Source organism: Canis lupus, chromosome 27 (assembly GCF_003254725.2).
Source record: "Canis lupus dingo isolate Sandy chromosome 27, ASM325472v2, whole genome shotgun sequence".
NCBI classification, from domain to species: domain Eukaryota; kingdom Metazoa; phylum Chordata; class Mammalia; order Carnivora; family Canidae; genus Canis; species Canis lupus.
Window position 1 is genome coordinate 589,080 of NC_064269.1, and position 16,596 is coordinate 605,675.

At 41.8% G+C, this 16,596-nt stretch overlaps 1 long non-coding RNA gene across 2 annotated transcripts; it reads right to left on the bottom strand.

Annotated features, from left to right (window-relative positions):
* Positions 1-245: 245 nt before the first annotated feature.
* Positions 246-15,538, bottom strand: LOC112667139 (uncharacterized). Of its 2 annotated transcripts, none has more exons than XR_004809658.2 (4): positions 15,420-15,538; positions 12,168-12,250; positions 3,314-3,349; positions 246-343 (listed from the first exon to the last, which is right to left on the bottom strand). It is a non-coding gene; the product is annotated as an uncharacterized LOC112667139 (long non-coding RNA). The 2 variants fall into 2 exon arrangements; XR_007406570.1 differs by lacking the exon at positions 15,420-15,538 and adding an exon at positions 15,217-15,352.
* Between the last annotated feature and the right edge of the window lie 1,058 nt (positions 15,539-16,596).

A 16,596-nucleotide genomic window follows, 5' to 3' on the forward strand; every position in this document is an offset into this window, starting at 1 on the left:
CCAATTAAGAACCGGTGCCCAGCCTGGGTGGCTCAGTTGTTTAGCGTCGCCTTCAGCCCAGGGCCTGATCCTGGAGACCCGGGATCGAGTCCCACATCGGGCTCCCTGTGTGGAGCCTGCTTCTCCCTCTGCCTGTGTCTTGCCTCACTCTCTCTCTCTCTGTGTCTCTAATGAATAAATAAATAAAATCTTTAAAAAATAAAATAAAAATAAAAAATAAATAAAAAAGAACCGGTGCCCAGTACTCACATCCACTTACAGCATCCTGGGGCTACCAGGAGAGGTTCAGTGTGGTCCACGTGCAGGTAATTTCACCCACAGCCATTATGAAGCAAAGCCCTTCCTGTAGACAATGGATGTATTTTCTTGTCACATCATTTCCCTTTGTTGCGATAAAGGGGACTGTGTTCTCTCTAGACCATGGGGGCCTGACTTGAGCTTTCCCAGGCACCTCCTTTCAGGACCCAGGGATGTCTAGGGAGCTTTGTCAGCATTCAATCCTTTTCTTGGCCAAAAAAAAATTTATTTTCATTTCACATTCATATGATTTTGATCCCTCTACTGAAGTCAAAGACATTTCTTATCTGAGTGCATCATACAAGTGGCTTGTTCTGCTACTTGCCTGGAGCCCATTTGCCTGACGAACATGCAACCCTTGGCTACAGCCCCACAGACTAACATCTGAATGTGTCCCCAGAGATAGGAGCCTGATGCTTTATCAACTGCTAAACAAAGAGCTTTCCACCCTATTCTCTGGGCCAGTTCACCCTTCTTTTCTCATCAGGGTTTTAGTATTAACAGAGTCTGCGGCAAACTAACTTCCAAGCAGCAACATAGGCCTCTACTCAACAACTTCCATTGGAAATCCAGCCGTCCTGCTGCCGCAGACCACTCAGTAATGAGGTCCGCGGCGTCCTTGCAATCCCATTTTCTATCCAACAAGCAGAAACACACCTTGTTCGTATCATGTGGGACTTTCCCTGAACTTCTGCTACAATGCACCTCAAAATAAATTGTCACTTTAGGAGTGACCATTACCATGCTGCCCATCACATATCTGACAGCTTCCCTGGCCTCGTCCAGAACACGAAAGGAAACCAGACATTATGTGATGCTCCTCATTGGAAGGGATTTTTGCATCAAACACCACTGAGATGCTAGCACTATTTTTTAAATAAACTGGAAGAAGAATCTGCCTCGAGTAATTTTCATATCCATAAACCGAAAAAAAAACTTTACAAAGAAATTCTATTTTTTTACTATATCCTACTTAACTTATGCAAATCGCCATTTCATCAAAGTGTATGTATGTTGGCAAATTGAACACCAATAAAAAATAAATGTATTATTTTAAAAAAATAAAAATGAAACTTATATTATAAAAGTGAAAAAAAATAAAGTGTATGTATGATGGCAGCAACCTCTATCATATAATCACATCCTATGGGCCCAGAGGGACTGACTTTCAATAAACCTACTAACAGTTTCACCTCAGGGTCTGATGAAATTCAGATAACTCTTTGGTCACATGATAAGAGGCTAACAGGATTTCTGCAGGAGGAATATGATTTTGCCAAAACCGGAATAGTCCTCAGAGTCTCTGGACTTCTTGCTTATTAGCATGATCATTCCTCATTCTGAATTCATCTCAACAAATGTCAACAATCCCATCATATCCTTAACCCGGCTACCACTTTTCTTTGGCCTCATTCTTCATAGCCATGCCTGCAGGAAAGGAAGAATTTCAGTTTCCCTACAAGGACTGTGGCACTAAGAGTAGACATCAGCAAATATCTTCTCCCAGAGGTGAGAACAAAATACGAAATCCATGTGAATTCCTATTCACGGGGATCCTGGCAGAGGCAACGAGAGAACCCCTAGTGGGCTGACTTCCTGGTGCCCTCCCATGGGCGAACTGGAACTCTTTTAGTTTCCACTATTGTGGCAATGAGAAAGTGAGCAAATGCCCCCCAAAATCATCTCATGTTCAAAGGTAATGACAATTATCACTCTCTACTCCTTACTCCAGAGCTCCTGATAGACAGCCACAGGCAGACCCTACATTCGTGAGGTGCATCTGCCCCAACCAGTGGAAGCTCATTTTCCATACCCGCACCCTGGCCGTGCTGTCTTGGTCCTCATACAGGAGGAAGGATATTTTTTTAAGTTGGCTCCACATGGCAGGTAGGACCTATGGTTCAGTGTGTGAGGTCTGACTGCAGTCTATGCCCTTATAACCAACCTGGGTTCCCAACCTGGAGGACGAAAAGAAAATTCCTCCTCATGTCTCCATGAACACAACACACATGGCATTGGACTTACAGCAAACAATGAGAGACACCCAAAGTATACTAAGGGTTTGGTGCACAGTCTTGGTTTCAGGTACAAGGAAAAAGCCTGGGAATAAAGCGTACCCCATTACAGAGAGGAAAGCTTACAGCCATGCTGCCTCACCCCTCCATCCCCCAGTCCGCATTCCACTGTCCCATGTGTTCCTAATCCTGCATCTCCACATCACCTTCAGCATCTACATTCTCTTCCGAGACTTCTTAACCACTCTTTCATGCTCTGCCCGGGTATTTAGCTCTTCAACTTATGGGAACCACAAAGATAAATGAGACCGCAAATTCAGACCTTATTCCCATGTCATTTTTCATAGAGAATAATTTATATAATCCACAATTTAGATAAATCCATGTCGGAAACTTTATATTTTCTTTTTTTATATAAATTTTTTATTGGTGTTCAATTTGCCAACATATAGAATAACACCCAGTGCTCATCCCATCAAGTGCCCTCCCTCAGTGCCCGTCACCCAGTCACCCCCATGCCCCGCCCACCTCCCCTTCCACCACCCCTAGTTCGTTTCCCAGAGTTAGGAGTCTTCATGTTCTGTCTCCCTTTCTGGTATTTCCCACTCATTTTTTCTCCTTTCCCCTTTATTCCCTTTCACTATTTTTCATATTCCCCAAATGAATGAGACCATATAATGTTTGTCCTTCTCCGATTGATTTACTTCACTCAGCATAATACCCTCCAGTTCCATCCACGTCGAAGCAAATGGTGGGTATTTGTCGTTTCTAATGGCTGAGGAATATTCCACTGTATACAGAAACCACATCTATACATTTTCTAATAAGGTATAAGAAATCAGCAGGTTTTCTATGTTCACAGTAAACTTTAGAAGCAGGAATGTGCTTCCCCAGGCTCCTGCTTTGGAGTCTCTATACTCTGCCCCCCAAGACTGCTTTGACACGAGGCTGGGATGGAACAGTCGTGAGAGGAAGAACATGAAGTATAAGCAGAGACTTACCAGTAGGGCTATCACGTGAAGCGTCTGATGAACTCTCTGAAAGAGATATAGAAAAATAGGTGAAAATAAAACATCAGTATGGGAAAGGAAGGAAGACGGAATATGGAAAATATTGCAGGCTTTCCCAATTGAAGAAACTTAGGTTTTGCTGCACATATGAGGGCAAAAAAGATGCGTAGATAATGTGTAATGCACAAAACCCTGCAGAAACCATAATACGTCTCTATTTTTGCTTTCCTGAAATCAGCCTCTGATAACCTTCTTAAACATATTGTCCTGAAGTAACATTGAAGTTACGTTCCGAGGTTAAAACTGACCAAGACCTGTCTGAGTTGTCAACGCTGAGAAGAAGAGTCCACTCTGTCCCGAGCGCTCAGGCAAAATGGGGATGGACCAGGGCAGTGGAGTGGAGGACACAGGGGCAAATTCTGAGCCCCTCCAAACCCTCATTCACACAGAACTTACATCTTTAACGTCTTCTTGCTCCAGACCTTATTTTTAACTACGAATCTTTATTTATGGCCAGGAAGGCGGAGATTGCCACCAGTACCAGCAACGCCAAGACCTTCATGCTGGTGAATTGATCAGCAGGGAGCACTGAGGAAAGCATCAGAGCTCAGGAGAAGGTAGGACTCTGACCCCAGCGTTGCACATCCTGACCTTATATAGGCAGAGGGCGCCAATCAGGAGCTCCCAGATCAGAATCCAGGCTAGTTAATGCCAAAAAATGTTGGTACTCAGAGACACCACTGGAGAGTCAAGTCCAGAGGCCCTTTGGAAAGATCAGAATCTCAGTTCCTTGATGCTGATACAGGTCAACTCTTGACTCAGGTCAAGAGTTTCCCATATTAAACATTTTCCAGGAAACAACTCTGCTTCCAGGCTTCCTCTCACCTTGTAGGGTAGACTAGCACCATGATTACCAGCTCTGCTGACAAGCCAAGGGGCCTGAGAGCCAGCCCTGTGGGATTACTCCAACCTGCAGTGTTCCTTCCATACACAGGAGTTGGACATCTACAGCTTTCGTAGCACAAGGTCTCCTCAAAGCAGCGTCACAGTGGTAGGGCAGCAAGCTCTCAGAACCATCCACCTGGGCTGCTTGTACCTTCCTCCAGGGAGGGCCTCCCTCCTGTACGTGGAGATACTCTCATCTCACGCTCACACACAGTGAGCTCACGCCGATAGGATCTCTCTGGATTTAAGCACTTCTTGTGGAAAAACTCAAAGTCGTAGAGATAGAAAATAGAAAATGAAATGCACATGTGTCATTAATGCAGCCACTGAGTCAGTGCACTGATGCAACAAATATCTATTGGCTTCTACACATTAGAGAAATAGCAGTGAACAAAGCACACAAGCATTCCATGCAATATGTGCAATTATGGGCATTCATGCATTAACAAGTAAACAGGAAGGAAGGAAGGGATGTGGGAAGGGGAGAAGAGGGAAGGGAAACAGTGCGTAGTTTGTAAAATGGTGAGGCCTAATAAATAATAATACAGAAAAGAAAGTGGAGTATCATGGAGACAGAAAATGAGGTTATAATCTTAGCTAAGGCAGCCAAAAAGGCATTACAGTAAAAGTGAGACGAGAACAAATCCTTCAAGATACTGAGGATCGATCCTGTAACATCCTGGGAATGAGTGTTCAGAGGAAAGAAAGAGTTGGTGCAAGTCCCTTATTCCTTCTGCAGGTGCTGAGCAGGGACCAACACTACCCGCCTTTCAGCACACACACCCCAGCTAAGTAAATGCAACAGTGAAGCAAAAATTCCACATTCACATCAGAAATAAGTGTGGGACCCACCCAGGTCTCCAACGAAAGGTACTGAACAAGTCTTGGAAAATGCCGGAACTATGAGAAAGCCCTAGGTTCTGAACATTCCTTTACAGTTAAATGGCTCTAATGCTTCACGTTGTCCTGTTCATGCAAAGTGTCCCGTTCTGTCGGCCGCCCTCGGGGGGAACGTCTGCCCTGTGGAACAGCGCTGAGCACCGATTCCGTCTTCTCATCCTTTGTATTGAAATATACTTGATATTTAGCCCATGTCCATGGAAGGTGCACTGCTTGCTAATTCGATACAGTCATCTCGTGTCTGTTGCCATTGGAGCATTCATTACCATCTCGAGCATGTTATTTAATGATCATTTCTTTTTAGAAGTTGGAATGATTAGGTTCCGCTCTCCTAGCAATCTGATGATGGTACAAAATAGCGTTGTCTACATCGCACCTACCACCATGTTGTGCATTCGATCCCTGGGGCTCACAGATCATCAGGGAAATGCAAGTCACTGAGGTCTCACCCCACACTAATAGAACGGCTGCCGTCGGCAAGACAAGAGATCACATAAATTAAAATAAAATTTCTATGCACGCATGAACACATGCTTCTCCAGGCCTAACAATCCATACCATTGCTGTTCCCACCACCCAAAAGCACGTTAAATGAGTTTGTCCACGTGTTCATTCTATATGCAAATATGTGTCTATACAGATGCATGTGTATATGTGCTCGTGTCTTACAAAAGGATATACAAAAAAAGAGAAGTAGTATACAAAAATAGCATTATATTCCAAACTATTCTTTAAAAAAAAATTATTTGAGAAAGAGAAAGAGTGCACATAAGCAGGGAGGAGGGGCAAAGGGAGAGGAGGAAGCAAGCTCTGCGCTGAACTGGGAGCCCAATAAGGATCTTGATCCCGGGACCTGAGCAGAAGGCAGATGCTTAACAAACTCGGCCACCGAGGGGCCCCCAGTCCGTTCTTTGTTGTACGCTCAACTCTACCTCCTAGAAATCCAAGCCAGCCACTACACGTCTACAGCCTCCTTTTCACCGGCTTTCCTATGACATCACTTACTCTACCTGTTGATGGGAATCCAGGCCATTTCTAATGTTTTGCTACCACTAAACATGAAACCATTGATATGCTTTCTACTGTACCCTTATGTATGAAATTTTCTATACATGTGGTCTCCGGGGGGGTGGGGGTTTATATATCACATGCATGTTTTAAATCGAATATTTTCAAATTATTTTCTTAGGGTACCCTAAAACTTATATTAACAGAAATGAAATAGAACAGCACATTTTTCCTAGGACTCCTGGGTGGCTCAGCAGTTGGGCGTCTGCCTTTGGCTCAGGGTGTGATCCCCAGGTCCCAGGATTGAGTCCCACGTTGGGCTCCCTCATGGAGCCTGCTTCTCCCTCTGCCTGTGTCTCTGCCTCTCTCTCTCTCTCTCTGTGTCGCTCATGAATAAATAAAATCTTTAAAAAAAAAAAAAAGAAAAGACCAGCACATTTTTCCAACCCTGTGACTACTATCTGGATTTAACTCTGCATATCTGATAAGTCAGAAACAGTATATTCATGTTTATTTGCATTTCCTGATTAGAGGACAATTGTCATACTTATCTATTTATTGTCCACTGGAATTTTCGCTCTCAGGTTTGGTCCATAAAATCTGTTAATCTATCTTCTGTTCTTATCATTTAAGGAATTATACCAGATGACTAATAGTATAATTTTCATCTTTCATAAAATCACAAAGATCTCCAGTCTAAAAATATAAAATAAAACAATACAGATATTTTATTTTATTCACAATATAATTTTCAATGTCTTAAACCCAAGAAGCGCTGTCATACTTATTAAAAATTCCATTAAACAATTTGAGAAACAGGTAATGGGGTCATCTTAAAATCGAGACACACTAATATTCCTGCACGCAGAGATCACAGCTCTCCAATTCCTGATTTTCCCAATGATGATGAGGTTGGCCCTGGTCCCCACACTATTATGGAGCATATTTGAAAGGGAGATAGCATGTTTGAAGTATGAGACAAAATCAGAAAAGCAGCCTCACCTGAAGACAGGCCCTAGAGAGAAGCATCAAGGACCCAGTCCCAGACCAGACCCCTCTCCTCCCACCATACACCACCTAGAAGGTGGAGGCCTCTGTAGCCATCCTGGACTGCCACGGGCAGGGACACACAACTGAGTCGCAATAAAATAAGAGTTAACAGGACAGAGATGATGATGAGAGCTGAAGAGGAGTCCTAGGGCCATGGGATGCCCAGCTGGATGGGGAGTTAGCACCAAGGTAACATCTTTTACCTTTCTGCCTCCAAGGAGTTGAGGCACTCAGCGCAGTGACTCTCAGGTGGTAGAAATCTGAGTGTGCACCACGCACCGGATACTCACCCAGGGTGTTTCTACTCTGTTCACTATACGTGACTGCTGCCATACGCTATTGCCATTTGATCTCAACCTCAACATCGCCTCTTCCAGGACCTCTCTGATGGCTTCCTAACTGAAATACCCTTCAGCGATGGTGACATAAGTTTATTTTATTTCCATCGTATTATTTATCGCTACTCTGATGTTTTCTTGGCTCTATGTTTCTTTGCTCTTGGTTTCTCTGGTTTTTACTTCTCTCTCAATAAATAAAATCAAAGGGAACAAAAGTTGACTTTGTTCATTGCTATTCCATAAGACTTAGACGGGAGCCAAGTGCTTAGAAAGCTCTTGAGAAATGTCAGTTACGGAAACATCAATGAATGCAATAGAAATTCGTATAAAAAGGATCAAACAAAAAGAGAGAACTTCCCTTAAGGGATCAGGGATGGAGTATACCATGAAAAATAAGGACAAGTGGAAGTGGACAGCATTTGGAAAGCAGAAGTGGTCCATGCCTGTGAGTTCTGGTGTACAGTAGACAAAGAAGACTTAGGCAAGAATCCCATAAGCAAAACTAAGAGTCAGTTCCAACCGTGTGTAGCTACAACAGTGTTTTACTGTCTCAAATCTCTACAGTCAACGAAATCTGGATATACGAAGAGTTACACAAAAAGCAACATGCATGTGAGGAGAAGATACAAGGTTCCATACACACAAGTGAAGCACAATCATCACTCAGCTGTACCTCAAAACCTCACAAGTACTTCCTGTTGAAAATCCAGGGAAGTCCCTTCCACGCCTTCCGTGTGTCCTCATTCGTTATTCTATTGTCAGGAAAGATCTCTCCTAAGCACAAATTCTCCCCCCAAAAATTGGCTTTTCATAATCAACAAAAGGAAATTTCAAATATTCCTCTAATTCTCCTTCATTTCCAAAACAGAACTCATTCTACTTACCACTTACTATCCGTTCCAACCATTGCCCATCATCTTCCCACTAAGTGTGAATGGCTGCTCTCTACTGAGAAATCCAGAGCAAACCGCAAAAGCTAAACATTCAGAAAAGTGATTGTTCTCAAATTTGTCACTGTATTTTTATCTCAGTCTTTCTAGGAATACTGCATTATTACTTCTTCCTTTATTGTATTTTGCATTCTTTTGATTTTCTGAAAACCTTCCTGTTTCTCTCTACGCTCCTCTCTTGTCCAAATGCCTTTGTCGTACTCAGTTAATCAATAGCTCCCATCATCCTATGACCACATCCAATCTTTGCTAAATAATTAACTTTACTTTATTTAAATCATGTGGGCTGTACAACATTCTCAGGCATCCAAAATGCCCTTCCTGGAAATCTGAAAACAATGAAACTTTGAGAATGTCCTCCCAGATATCGAGGGAGACACCTTTCTGAATAAAGGGTCAGGTGCACCCTAGAATATTTAAAAGAGCCTCCTTTGCCTCCTCCTCACTTCCCTCAACACTCACACTTATTCCATCAATCTTTTTTATTTATTTATTTATTTATTTATTTATTTATTTATTTATGATAGTCGCAGAGAGAGAGAGAGGCAGAGACACAGGCAGAGGGAGAAGCAGGCTCCATGCACCGGGAGCCCAACGTGGGATTCAATCCCAGGTCTCCAGGATCGCGCCCTGGGCCAAAGGCAGGCGCCAAACCGCTGGGCCTCCCAGGGATCCCCTATTCCATCAATCTTTGATGATCCTACTAACCTCGTGGACATCTGACAACACTCATACTTCCACAGGTTCCTTCCTGACACCTTAGGGCAGTATCATTCTGAATATGGTGCCAAGCAGACCTTGAAATACAATCAAGACTTCCTTCTTCTTGCTCAACTCCCTCTACCCTAACATCTACCTTCCCAAGCTTGAATCATCACACACACCGGATGTTGACTTTGCACACTGGTAACTATTTGTTAAAAAAAACATTCAAGTTTCTTGGTCACTGTGGTAATTTTTACCTGGCATTACTGTTCATCTATGAAGCACTTCCAAAAAGTAAAACAAAGAATTATAGGCTTTGATGAGAAGAACAGATTCTGGGGTGACATTAATTTATACCAAAACCTCAAGAACACATGTTTCAATAGGAAGTCTATACTGCATCAAACCCCAACTCTAGAATAGTTTCACTGTGAGTGTAGACAACAGATAGACTTTAGAAATCCACATGAACTGGCTTCATTATTTAGCCTGCGTGGGATGCAACATCCCTTATGTAGCACTCTGGAGGGGAATGCATAAACTGAATCTACTTTGTAAGGAGCAATTTTTTTAAATCTGAAGGAGGAAATTTAGATTTGTTTTTTCAAAAATGAGAAGGGAAATGTATTTTTCAAACCACCAATGTTATGAAACATTTTTTTTTAGAAACATTGTGTTTGTTTATCCATCATCTTTCGATGGACACCGAGGTTCCTTCCACAGTTTGGCTGTTGTGGACATTGCTGCTATGAACATCGGGGTGCAGGTGTCTGGGTTTTTCACTGCATCTGTATGTTTGGAGTAAAGATGTGGTCTCTATATACAATGGAATATTCCTCAGCCATTAGAAATGACGAATACCCACCATTTGCTTCGACGTGGAGGGACCTGGAGGGGACTATGCTGAGTGAAGTGAGCCAATTGGAGAAGGACAGACATTATATGGTCTCACTCATACAGGGAATATAAAAAATAGTGAAAGGGAAAGGGGAAAGGAGAGAAAATGAGTGGGGAAAAATCAGAGAGGGAGACACAACATGAGAGACTCCTAACTCTGGGAAACAAACTAAGGGTGGTGGAAAGGGAGGTGGGTGGGGGGTGGGGGTGACTGGGTGACGGGCACTGAGAGGGGCACTTGGCAGGATGAGCACTGGGTGTTATGCTATATGTTGGCAAATTGAACACCAATAAAAAATATATACCAAAATAAATAAATAAAAATTAAAAACAATAAAAAGAATATAAAAAAGAAAAAAATAGAAACATTACATTTGAAAATAAAGGAGACTAAGACACCAAATAATTACGTGAAATATGGGACCTTAGAATGGATCAAGTACTAGAGAAATACAATTTTATAAGAGACCTTATTGGTTCAAGTACTGAAATTGAGTACTTTTTTTAAGAAGGGAAGGGAGAAGAAATGAGTGGGAAATATCAGAAAGGGAGACAGAATATGAAGACTCCTAACTCTGGGAAACGAACTAGGGGTGGTGGAAGGGGAAGAGGGCAGGGGGTGGGGATGAATGGGTGACGGGCCCTGAGGGGGGCACTTGATGGGATGAGCACTGGGTGTTATTCTATATGTTGGCAAATTGAACACCAATAAAAAATAAATTTATTATTTAAAAAAATAAAGAGATAAAAAAGAAGAGATAAAGTACTGCATCCATGCTGAATTTACAAAATTAAAAACTCTACCTTGGTTACATGAGAAAAAGTTTGGAAGAATAAACACTAAGGTAATTAGTGAAAAAGAAATATACCCAATGAACTTTTGGATCTGACTAAAGAGATTAACCATCTCCACTGTGTTAACTGCCTTGAGCCACCATCCTAAGGAGTCCCTAGCTACAAAAAAAGTCCGTGTATAGGCATTCTGGTCCACAGACCCAGCTAAATCCCACCTTAACAGCATCCCTACTGAACACAAAAACATGCATCAAAGAATCTCCAAATGACTTCAGTCCAGCACGCACGTAGTCCCAAGGGTGGCCCCAGACAGACCCAAGAAGGAGCAACACATTCCTCGGGTGCCTTAGCCAAATATCTCACCTGGAGTTTCTTACACCATACAAATGTGGTTGTTCTACAATATCCTAGTATTTTGCAGGGGTCCATTAGGCAGAATAAATAATCAAAATGAATTGTATTCTCTTTCTCAGTGGTTTGGTCCAATATGAACTGACCACTCCTTAATACCACTTTCTCCTTCCAAATGCACTACTGTGACTCTCCTCAGTCACTGATAAATAATTCCTCTGCAAACAGAGGATTTCCAAGCATGAAAGCAAACAGAGAACATTCCCTGTTAGGATTATGTCCCACGTGCCATGTACTCAAAGGGAAAGGATTACACAGGAGCAGGGATCATTGTGGCTCACTTTAGAAGGTGCACACCACACAAGGAAGTCTCCTAAAGGTGAAATATGTTTTCACTTTCATGCCACATTGGAGTTTTTTGGAGAGAGCCAGAACAGTTACATCTCAAGACTCTATAGGAAGACGTCTATCATCAAAAGATAGGAGTCCAAGAGATCTTTTCATTTTTGTCAGTGACTATGCCTGAATCCCATCAAGGCAGGTCTTCCAATTAGAGAAGATATGGCCAGGCAGCTTCACATCAGGGGATCAAGGTCAGTATAACCTCACTGCTGGTACTAGGTAGGCATTAAGGTGAAAGACTGAATTGTAGGTATTGACAGAAAGAATATTGCAAAGGAATCAACCAAATCCTAAAGCAAGACTGAAATGGTTCACACTGAGCATCATGCTCTGAGACAGAACAGAAATGTGACTGTTCCCTTCCATGAAGGGAGACCCTGAGCAGCACAAGAAAGGCACAGTGAAGCAGTCCGCTCAGGGGAAGGGGCTGACGGACACGCTGCCAACAAGTTGACTGGACCAAATCCACAAATGTTTGGCCACAGCTACTTGAAAACGACTTACCTGTGGTCAGAACAGAATAAGCCTTCTTGTGAGTAGATTGGGCTCCCCAGGTGTGTAGACGGTAAGCGGGAAGCAAACAGAGCCTGAAATAGAAAACAAAACCACCTGGGGAAAACTGCAGAGTCCAGAAAGACACTTTAGTGGTTTCTTGGAAAAATTCCTTATGTTATAAGGAAAGTCCTTATTCCTCCGATGATAGTTTTTCATTGCTGCTGTCACAAACTACCACAAAATTAGCATCTTAGAACAATAAGCATCCCCCAATTCCCCTGGATATGAATTCAGGGTACAACTGGCCTCAACTGGATTATCTGCTTAGGGTCTTACAAGGCAAACACCAATATAAGAGAAACGATGTGCCTTTCTGGAAACTGGGGAACAAGCTACTTCCAAGATCATTCAGGTTGCTGAAGAATTCACGTCCTATTCAAATGGTCCCCTTCGCTGTCAAATCTACAAAGGCACATTGAACCACTTATGCGCCTCACAGATTTCTGCCATCCACCTCTGCCTTCCTCTTTAGCTTTTAGGGACTCATGTGATTACATTGAACTCAGCTGGATAATCTAGGAGAATCTCTCTGTTTTAAGGTCAGCTGTAGTTCCCTGCATAACTGAAATGTCCCTCTTGTCATGTAACACAACATATTCATCAGTGTATGATCTCATTATATTGACAGTCCTTCATATCAGGGCCCAAAGACATCTTGAAGGCCACTCTACTGCCCACCTCACCCTCTACCTAGATAGATATACAGATAGATGATAGATGATACATAGATAGAGATGATATACATGCAGATACGGTTCTGTACGATAGTCAATCTTTATTAATGATGCCACTATTGTTCCAGTTACTCACGTATAAGCATTCAAAAGTATGCCTAATTCCTCTTTTCTTTCACAACCCGTATCCAAATTGTCAGCAATCCTTAAGCTCCGCCTTCAAAATACACCAAGACACATACAACTTCTCATCACCTGGAGGTGATGTTCTGCTAGACCTGGTCAGCGCCACAGGTGGCCTGAAATAGCTTTCTGTATTTTGCCTTTGCACACATACTGTCTCCCCATATTCCACCTTCAGGAAATTAGTCATAATTACCATGTGAAAATGGGTATGATGCTGAGTGAAATAAGTCAATCGGAGAAGGACAAACATTATATGGTCTCATTCATTTGGGGAATATAAAAAATAGTGAAAGGGAATAAAGGGGAAAGGAGAAAAAATAAGTGGGAAATATCAGAAAGGGAGACAGAACATGGAAGACTCCTAACTCTGGGAAACGAACTAGGGGTGGTGGAAGGGGAGGTGGGTGGGGGGTGGGGGTGACTGAGGGATGGGCACTGAGGGGGGCACTTGACGGGATGAGCACTGGGTGTTATTCTGTGTGTTGACAAATTGAACACCAATAAAAAATAAATGTATTAATAAAAAAATAAAGAGCATAAATGGTTTCGCATAAGAATAAAAAAGAAAATGTTAATCCTGTCATGCAATTCCTCGGCTCTCAACCATCTAAGGTTTATAAATCGTCCAGCAAAATCTAAAGTCTTCACGATTTCTGACAGCTGTTAATGCAGTGAGATTCATATTAACAAAATAAAGGAGAAAATACATGTGATCTTCCCAACTAGTGCACAAAGATTCTTTTAAAGAATCCAAGCACCATCATCTTGAAAAACAGAGGGAATGAAGTAGAAAACTATGAATAAATTAGGAATAGTACAAATTTCTTCAATCTACTAAATGGCATCAGTAAAATGCTACAAATAATAATATATGCAATGGAGGATACCTGAGTGATCTCCCCTAACATCAGAAATCAGAATTTGGTAAAGATTTCTGCTCTTATCATCTCTAAGTAATCTTTATTAAGGTCCTAGGCAGTGCAATAGGCAAAAAAAAACAAAAAAACAAAAACAAAAAGACATATAAAATCTCAGAAACAATGAAGTAAACTGACTTTCCTTGCAGGTGACACGGTCACACACATGTGTACCCACATAGAACATACACACACACACACATACCCCTAAAGAAACATCTGCTAGAAAAGAATAAAGTAATGTCATAAGATAGAAAGTTAATATATAAAAATCAATTACATATTCTACATGTTAGCAATGATGAATGGGAAAATTAACATTTTAAAAATACCATCTAAAACAGCATGGAAAACATGTATTTATTTACGGGCGAATTTATCCAAATATATGCCAGATTTCCACAGTGAAGCTACAAAACATTGATGACACAAAACACATCACCATAAATAAATGCAAACATGTTATGCTCATGTCTCAGAAAAAACAATAAGGTTAAGGTATCATATCTGTATTTCAATTCAATCCCAATCCATATGTTGACAGGATTTTTTGTAAAAATTGACAAGCAGATGCCGCAATATACACGACAAAGTAAAAACTGACAGGTAACCAAAGCCATCCTGAGAAAGACCAGAGTCGGAGCATCACACCGTCCGATTTCAAACTGCTACGGCTACATTAATCAAATCACTGAGATATTGACCTAAAGGTGGGTCCAGGCACAGAACAGTCTAAAAATACACTCACACATATGCAATTAATACATTTTTGAGAAAAATACTAAGGATACTCAACAGACGAAAGGAAACTCTTTCAACAAAGTATATTGCAAAAAAGCACTATTACCTGTACCATAAAGAAATAAACCATGATTCCTACCTTTTACCATACACAAAAATCAAAGACTTAATTATAAAATACAACATTATAAATCACCTAGAAAATGGAAAAATGTATCCTTTTAAACTTAAGGGATGTTAACATTTCTTAGACAGAAAACCCAGAGGTTTGAAAAGGGAAAAAGAATTGATAAACCGAATTTTATCAAAATCATTATGTTCCATTGACAACTCTGTCATTAAATAATAGATTCCAGTAGCAGTAAGCTTTGTAACCTGAGAATAATACATTCAAGTGGACCAAACTGATGAAGAATTGATTGTTCCAAACATTCACCACACCTCCAGGTTTGCTCCCAAATTCTAAAAAAGAATGAGTACCGGGCAGCCTGGGTGGCTCAGTGGTTTAGCGCCGCCTTCAGCCCAGGGCATGATCCTGGAGACCCGGGATCCAGTCCCGCGTCGGGCTCCCTGCATGGAGCCTGCTTCTCCCTCTGCCTGTGTCTCTGCCTCTCTCTCTCTCTCTCTCTCTCTCATGAATAAATAAATAAAATCTTAAAAAAAAAAAAAGAATGAGTACCTACTTAACACCAGTATTTACACACAGTTAATGAATCTTGCAGCTACCAGGAGAAGGTCGGTGTGATCCTCCTGCATGCAGCAGCTAATGTCACCCACAGCCCTTATGAAGACCATCCTTTCCTTTTTTTTTAATAATAAATTTATTTTTTATTGGTGTTCAATTTGCCACATACAGAATAATGTGTTTTCTCTGCACGTCATTTCCCCTCGTTGTGTTCATCAGGACTGTGTCCTCTCTAGCCCACGGGGGCCTGGCCTGAGCTGCCCCGCTCATTTACTTCAGGACCAATGGATGTCTAGGGAGCTAAATCAGCATTTTAGTCCTTTTCGAAGCCAACAAGTTATTTTTGTTTCACAGCCTCATGACCTTAAACCCTCTCCTAAATTCCCCAAGACATTTCCTTATCTGAGTGCATCGTACAAGTAGCTTGTTTTCCTACTTGCCTGGAGCCCATTTGCCTGACGAACATGCAACCCTTGGCTACAGCCCCACAGACTAACATCTGAATGTGTCCCTAGAGACCGGAGCCTGACGCTTTGACCACTAATAACCGAAGAGCTTTCACCTCTACTCTCTGCCAACTTTTTCTTTTTCATCAGGGTTTCAGTATCAACAGAATCTGCTGCAAACCGACTCCCAAACAGCAACATACCCATCTACACAAGGGCTTTCCTTGGAAAGTTACCCACCCTTCTTCCCCCAGTCATGAGATCTTGGATGTCTGTGCAATTCCATTTTCTACCCAAGTAGCAACACAACTTGCTCATGTTGTGTGGGACTTTCCCTGAACTTCCCTTACTACAATTCTCCTAAAAACAAATTGCCAACCCATGAGTGGACAGTCCCATTCTACCCATCGCATATTTGACAGATTCGCTTGCATCAACCAAAACAGAGCAGTAAACCGTAAATTGCCTGATGGTCTTCAATGGAAGGGCCTCCTTCATCAAACGCCATGGAAAACCTAGCAACTATTTTTAAAATGGTCTACAAGAAGAATCTGCCCCAAGTAGTTTTCAAATCCAAAACCCAACACAATTTTGCAAAGAAATCCTATTTGATTTCTGCCAAAGATTCCAGATTCCAGTACGTGTATGATGGCAGAAACTTTTATCATATAGTTACATCTTATGGGCTCATAGGGACTACCTGAGGCAGACTCTCAGTAAATCTACTAA